At 51.1% G+C, this 7,395-nt stretch overlaps 1 pseudogene; it reads right to left on the reverse strand.

Moving 5' to 3' along the window:
- Positions 1–3,952: 3,952 nt before the first annotated feature.
- Positions 3,953–5,452, reverse strand: LOC125538784 (uncharacterized; annotated as a pseudogene).
- Between the last annotated feature and the right edge of the window lie 1,943 nt (positions 5,453–7,395).

Below are 7,395 nucleotides of genomic sequence, written 5' to 3' on the forward strand. Positions count from 1 at the left end.
CGGCGAAGGAGAAGCGGTCCTCCTGACCGTCGGGGAAGAAGGAGGATTCAGGGCCTCCTGCCCCAGCAACCCCCCAACGCAGCTGCTGCCGCGGTGGTTATCGCCACCACCAAAGTAGCAGGAGCCGAGGCCGCCTGCCTCGGGCTCCCTCTCCCAGCACCGGCCGACCCCCTCTGGGCCGGCGTCACCGACGCCATCGAGATCGGGATGGGGATGGGAGAAGGCGAGGCCACCTGCCCCGAACCCCCTCCCCCACGACCCATCTCGCCCGCAGTCGCCGACACCGGAGTCGCATCCACGTGAGGCGCCAGGACAAGAGAAGCACCCTCCGGCCTCCTCTCCGTAGCTCCAACCAAAGTCCTTGCCGACCGTTCAGCACACAATCCAGCATCCTCCTCGAACTCCAACGGAGGGAGCGTGTGCTCAAGATAATCATCAGAATCTACCCGGTCACTCCATAGTCTGGGAGGTGCCGAGGCTGGCTCAAAGGACCCAAAACGCAGAGTAGTCATGGGCACCGCTGGTGATGCTGCGGGCTCAACCCCGGTCCCATCCCAGGCAACTGAGTAGCTGGGTGAGAACCGTGCGACCCCTCTCGCGTGGGCTCATCTGACGGTGCCCCCTTGGCCCCCGCATTTCCATCACTGTCGTGCATGTCAACATCGTTACCATTAACCGCATCAGCAAATAAATCAGTGTCCTCAAACTCGATCTCTAGCGGGAACACCTCTCCCCTATAGGTCCAGTTGACCTTATCAGGCACGAACTCAATATCCAGAACACTCACTAAAAGCCGGGCCACCCCATGGGCACGTGTGAAAGCCATATCCACTTTTTCTGTCTTCCCAACCAAGATGCCCATACTAGCCACCACTCGAGTATCATGCAAAGGCTTAGATGGAGCCCCTCTAAACCGCAACCAGACCTGCGTAAGCGGCTTTCCCTTAGGCTCAACCTGCTTCCACTCGTGGAACTCCAGGATACACTTAGTACCGGGGACTCTGCACAAGCCAAAGCTCAACAATCTCTGCAAATCATCCACAGTTGGGAAATCAACCTTAAAACCCTGTCCTCGATGAGCACCAATTCCCATCTAAAATCCCCGGGAGCCAGCTCCTGAAGCCTCCTCACAATCTGTGCCTCAGTCACCTCGCCCTGGGTCGCTTTCACAATCCCGGTAGTCAAGCTCAGGGTATCCTCCGGGACCTCTCTCGCCGTCGGGGACTTAAACATGAGCTCAGCACAATAGACTCCATAAATATTAAGCGTCGGAGGCAGGTCACGCAACAACGGGCACTCCCCCGAGTCATGTGCAGGCTTGCCACACGACTCACACCGTTGGGCCTCACACTCAGCAATGAAGTGGCCCTTCTCACCACAATGATGGGCAGGTAGGGTTACCTAACACAATGCATGATCCTTTCCTGTAGCGCTAGAACCTCATCCAAGCGTCGCAGACTACGCGCCACTGTTAAGGTCTTAACTGTGGCGCATCCATAGATGGGCCACAGTTAAAGAATTATAGTGCTGGTTTGAGTTACCAACCGGTTCTAATGCAAACCACGTGGCCGCGGTCGAGAGCGCGGCAGTGTACCTTTCGTATAGGTTGTTGTTACCAACCGGTATTAAAGATTATCGCTTGAAGGCTGGAGTACATTCAAAGAAACTAAACCAGTGAATTGAGCAAGCAGTGGATACAAAAGAAGAAAGGATGTGACAATCGATTGAAGGCTGATCCAAACATCAGGATTCATTAGCTGGGAGAAATTGTTTGGATGGTTGTCTCAAACTGCTTCCTATTTTGAGTTGTAATACGGGTCTCTCTAAACTTAGTGGTCAATGTGGTTGTGTTAGACGGTTTTATGTTTGATCTTTCTATACTTTAGTTTGCTTTTCTTCTCAGTTGATGCGTTTTTTGGTATTTTCTAGAAAAAACTATTTGTTATGTTATCCTTTGGTAATGGAAGTCGGCTCCTTTTGGCGCATCTTTTGGCGCATGAAAAAAAGAAACAGAACCTGAACGATCCTTGCAGGAGTAGATTGTTTCAACTTGGAGACCGGAAGTTGCACACACGATGGGCAATGCGTTCAAACTTCGGATGGAACTTTATGCACTTGTCACTTTTTGCCACATCTACAACATTTCTCGATAGTAGTTATTTGATGTGAAACAGATTTCTGAAAAATGTAAAAAGGTTAAAAAATACAAATTTTGAGGAAAATATGGTAGATAATGAAAAAAGAACAGAAGAAAAATGATAATATTAAGCCACTCCCATGCTAACTTGAGAGGGGTTTTACTAGATAGTTATCCGTGTTGGGATTCGCAGCATGGAAGAAAAAAAAATCTACGCAACAACGAATAAACCCTAGCCAAGATCCATCTAGGAGATGCATGCAATGAAACACGAATATGCAAACATGCATAACTTGATTTACACACCGTTGCAAATCAGTAGCGGAAGCTCGAAGGAGGGTGTCGACGAAGTCTGATCACGATCTGTTCAGTCTTGGTGATCCGCGAGATGATCCAAGCGCTGCAAGTGCAACGCCTCCGAGGTGATACACACGTACAGCTAGACGACGTCGGCGCTTCTCCGTTCCAGCGGATACACGGCGAGGTAGAGAGATCACTTCAACGTCACGGCGGAGTGACGATGAACGTGGTGCAATTCCGGCAGGGCTTCGCCCGGACGGTCCTTCAGAGATTGCCGGAACTAGGGTTCCGACGAGATTCTGGCGATCACCGGCGAGATCCGAAGATCTAGACGTGATCTCGGAGGAGGAGAGGATGGAGCACCGGGCACCGGGGACGGCCAACGCGACGCGGGAGGGCGATGGCGGTGGGTGGCGACGGGGCGGCGGCGACCGGCGGCGGCGCGACGGCGGCTCGGGCGGGGCGCGGGTGGAGGCCGGGGCTGCGCGAGCACGTGTGCTTGTTGTGTTGTTTGCCTTGCCCCGGGGTCTCGTTTATATAGGCGGACACAAGAGGCCACGGTTTCGCAAACCGAATAGAACTCCGTATACCAACCCGATTCAAACTCCACATGCCAAATTGGAAAGGAAAAAGAACACACCGGAAGGAGTGGGGAGGAGGGACTCCTCTGCCTCTCCAATTCGGCTAGGAGGGAGGAGGAGCCCTCCCTCCCCCACCGACTCCGCTAGCCCGGCACGTAGGAGGGAGGCGGCCTCCTCGAGCAGCCTCCTGATGTGCTCTCCCGCGTTCTTCAACGGCGGCAGTGACATCCTCTCCGGCGGCACGGTGGCGGCAGCGGACTCCGATGCGTGCTCCGCAATGGCGGCGACCTCCTCCTCCCGTCCTCTCCGGCGCGGCGACGGCGGCGACCTCCTCCTCTTGCTGGCCCGTCCTTCCCGTGGCGGTCTTCGAGGAGAGAGAGCGAAAAAGTGGTTGAGAGCAGGACGAGGAGATAAGGTGTGGGCTTGATGGGATATAGGCCAGGCGTGGGCTGCTCCTATAGGCACGTGGTGCTTTTTTCGGGTCGTGATGCGCCGCACGAGAGAGCGTACGGTGCGGCGCTTCTTTGTATCATTTTCCAACAATGATTCTGCCTAGGCAAAACAATGATGCTCATGCATTGTTGATGCTCATGCATTGTTGATGCATGCATCTTTCTCGCTCTCTCTTTCTTTTTTATGCAACGTGATAGTAGTTTTCTTTTATTGTTTTGATGTGGAGACTTGGTAGTCTAGGTTACAATTTTGCGTAACCTCATATGTTTTTAAAGTTCAACTTTGCATAACGTTGCTTTTCTTACGACATTGCATAGTGTACCCCGCCAAAAAAACATTGTATAGTGTCTTTTAAAACGAAGGAGGAATATTGTGCGATGAAAAAACACTCCGTGGGTACTTATATCTAACAAATGGCATATTGTTACATAGTATGAAATTTTTCTAAGTCGTTACAAATACTATTGAACTTTAACTAGTATTAAACCACTAGCTCGGGAGAAAAGATCCACATGGACTCAAAGTATTCAATGTCCCTCCATGTCTTCCTCATAGTTTGTGACTTCATGTTGTATTTCTCCCCCGTGTCGATAAAATGAATAGCATCTTGGTACGCCTCATCACAAGTTGAAATAGACTTGCAGAAGAATCTGCTGATGAAAAGCGTTTGGCTGCCTAGCCCACCAACAATCGGCACCCAGCAGTGGGCACCTTTGCAGGCATCCGCCTCATAAACCTCTACCTTGAGAGTGAAGCTGATATTATAGGGGGGCACTCGAACTTGTCGTATCACCATTAATAGTTTTCCACATGACTCGACTAAGTACCAGTGGTCCCTAACTTCATCCTCATCATCCGACCAAGGAGTAACGCCTTCAAGAATCATGTCATCGCCGGTTTTCTTCCGGCGTTGCTCTATGGTGTCCTCTTTGCTTTGTTCCTCATTATTGGCGACCTCATCTATATTTCCCGTATCATTGTTCGTGGAGTCAAAATTTCCATTATCATCGCTCCACACTTGGAACCAATAATTTCCCGGTGGGTGCCTGATGAGGCGCTCGATAGTTGTGATGGTGGGTACGCCTTTGTTGTCGAAATCTATACCAAAAGAGACAAGATCCTCGGCGTGAGTGATTCCATATAGCTTGTCTCCAAGAAATGCAGTGTCGACGATGTAGATGAAGGGAGCACTTTGTGGCTTAGGCAACCACACACCTTTCCCTGGCCGGATCAAGATGATAGGATAATTCCAATTATTGGTCATGACGACTATGATGTCTTAAGGGGTCGTCCGCATACGCAGTTTGTGGACCCCGAAAAGCTCAGAAGCATGGCCGATCACAGCGTCAAGCTCTGGGAGCGGCACAATCGTGTTGGTGAAGGGATCATGCAAGAAGTAGCTATGCATCTTCTTCCTGACATCCGTGCGGTCGAGGAGGAGCCAACTATCAGCCGAGGCTACGCATCTCGCGTTCCTGGGCAAGGAGGGGATGCGCGCGGGCGAGGTGCCGGCGGCGTCCGAAGGTGTGAGGAACGAGCCATCGGACATGACAATCCAGGGGATCTGACTTGGAGCCGGAACGTGCCGGCTCATAGCCAAGTGCCACGAACGACACACGGCGCGGAAGCGAGCGCGATCGGCAGAGGCCGAGTGCCGGGCACGGCGCGCCGCTTCGAAGCCATCGGAGAAGTGGAGGAGCCGGCGTAGTCCAGACCACGCCGTGGAGACGAGGCCACGCCGATCAGTGGAGGAAACGAGGCCGTCGATGATGAGGTGTAGCACGTCCTCGGGAATCTCAGACAACGGCGACGCCATTGATTGATTGATGCAAGCTCTCTGGATCTCTCTGGATCGCATGAAGCGTGATAGTCGGTGCCCCGTAGTCCTGCTCTGGTAGTTTGTTCCGATCGTATGCATATATATTGACCATGGCGCCGCCGCCGCTGCTCCTCCGGCCTCCCCGCTCCTTCCGTCGCACTCCTGGTGAGCAGGCCAACCTCCCCAGCCCTTCCTCCCTCTCAACCGCGTCCTGGAACATCACCGCGCCGTGCGCCGCCTCAGATGGTTGTCGCCGGCGTCGTTCCGGCGACTCAGAAGTAGCAGCGCCGCCCTAGCTAGGTTCGGCACGAGCCCGTGCTTCACTTCGCGCGTCCTCTGGTGGTCTGCTCCCCCGTTGCTGGCGTCGGTCAACGGCCGGTCGCCGGGGATGACCTGGCCTGGCGGGTCCTCCGCCCGACCGTTGACCCGGGCCGCGTGGCCTGTTTGCGTGGTACACTGACCCGAACCTAGGCACCACTGCTACGGGTACCCTAGCGGTTGCCCCCGTTCTTTTAATTTCCAGAAATTCTAGATTTTGTTTTAGTCTTGTAAATTCCATAACTTTTATTCTGTACTCCACTACCTCACATCCATGTCAATAGAAGGCACTTTGCAGAAGGTATATTTTTAAATTGCCTCTAATAGTTATTTTAGAAGGCACTTTTTAAAATTATGCCTTTTATTGTGCCTCTAATTAAAGGCAGTTTTAAAAAATGCCACAAAATGTATATTATTGGAGGCATTTTCAATAGTGCCTCATATAGTCTATATTCAAAGGCACTTTAAATCAGTGCCACAAATTATCATTGTAGGCAGTTTTTAAAAGTGCCTCCAAATATATACTATTAGAGGCATTTTCAATAGTGGCTCCTATAGTCTAGATTTAAAGGCACTTTAAACCAATGCACTCCAATAAAATACATTTTGTACACCTGCCACGACGCGTCGTACCACGTGCTCCCGGCAGCGGGGGAATCGAACACTGGACGTGCTGCACCAGTGCACGCGCTCGCCCTGTACGTGCTAAGGGCATCCGCATTGGGGCTACCCATCCGGTCCGGCTGTGTCTGGATTTGTCCGAAATGTGTCCAGGGGCAAAAAAAACAACCCTCCAGCGGTGCGTCCCATCTGGACAGGCATTTCCGCCGCGACCCATCCTCAACCCAAATTTGCGACGCGTATGTGTCGGGCCAGACACGCCCGGACACAAAAATGTGTCCGCCTGCGCCTTTCCGGCCCCACATGCCATCAACACAAAACACTTCTCAGTCTTGTTTTCTTCCTCTGTCTGCTGCCTGACCCTCCGCCGCCCCGCGAGCTCTGATACATTGGAAATGTATCTATAATTTTTGATGCTCCATGCTTGTTTATTGCCAATTACTTTATATTTTACTTATGTTTCTTGGTGTTTTTATTGATTTCCTACCACTAACATATTGACAAGATGCCAAAGTGGCCAGTTCCTGTTTTCTGCTGTTTTTGGTTCCAGGAGAGCTGGAAAATAAATATTCTCGGAATTGACAAAGGAAGCTATTTTACGAAGTTTTACACCGGAAGACTCCAGAAGCCAGAAAGAGGTTAAAACAACACTTTTTCAAATGTACCCAGTGAAAGCGCCCGACCCAGACGGTTACCCTGCACATTTTTTCCAGCGTCATTGGGACATTTGTGGTCATGATGTCACAAGGGCGGTTTTGAGGATTGTTGAAGGCACTGAGTAGGCGGAGTGTATTAATGACACGGTTCTCGTGCTTATCCCGAAGGTAGAAAACCCTACACTCCTCTCTCAGTTCCGACCTATCAGCCTTTGTAATGTGTTGTATAAGATTGCCTCGAAAGTTATATCTAACATATTAAAGCTAGTCCTTCCTGATATCATCTCAGAGGAGCAGTCTGCGTTTATTCCTGGCAGATTAATAACTCATAACATCATTACAGCCTATGAGTGCCTTCATTTTATGAAGAGGAATAAGGCCAAGAAACATCAATCCTGTGCTTTAAAGCTTGACATGATGAAAGCCTACGATAGAGTGGAATGGGATTATTTATAGGCGATAATGCTTAAACTGGGCTTCTCTGAAAGATGGGTCCAAATTGTGATGAGC

Source organism: Triticum urartu, chromosome 2A (assembly GCF_056163025.1).
Source record: "Triticum urartu cultivar PI428250 chromosome 2A, HENAU_Tu73, whole genome shotgun sequence".
Taxonomy (NCBI): Eukaryota; Viridiplantae; Streptophyta; class Magnoliopsida; order Poales; family Poaceae; genus Triticum; species Triticum urartu.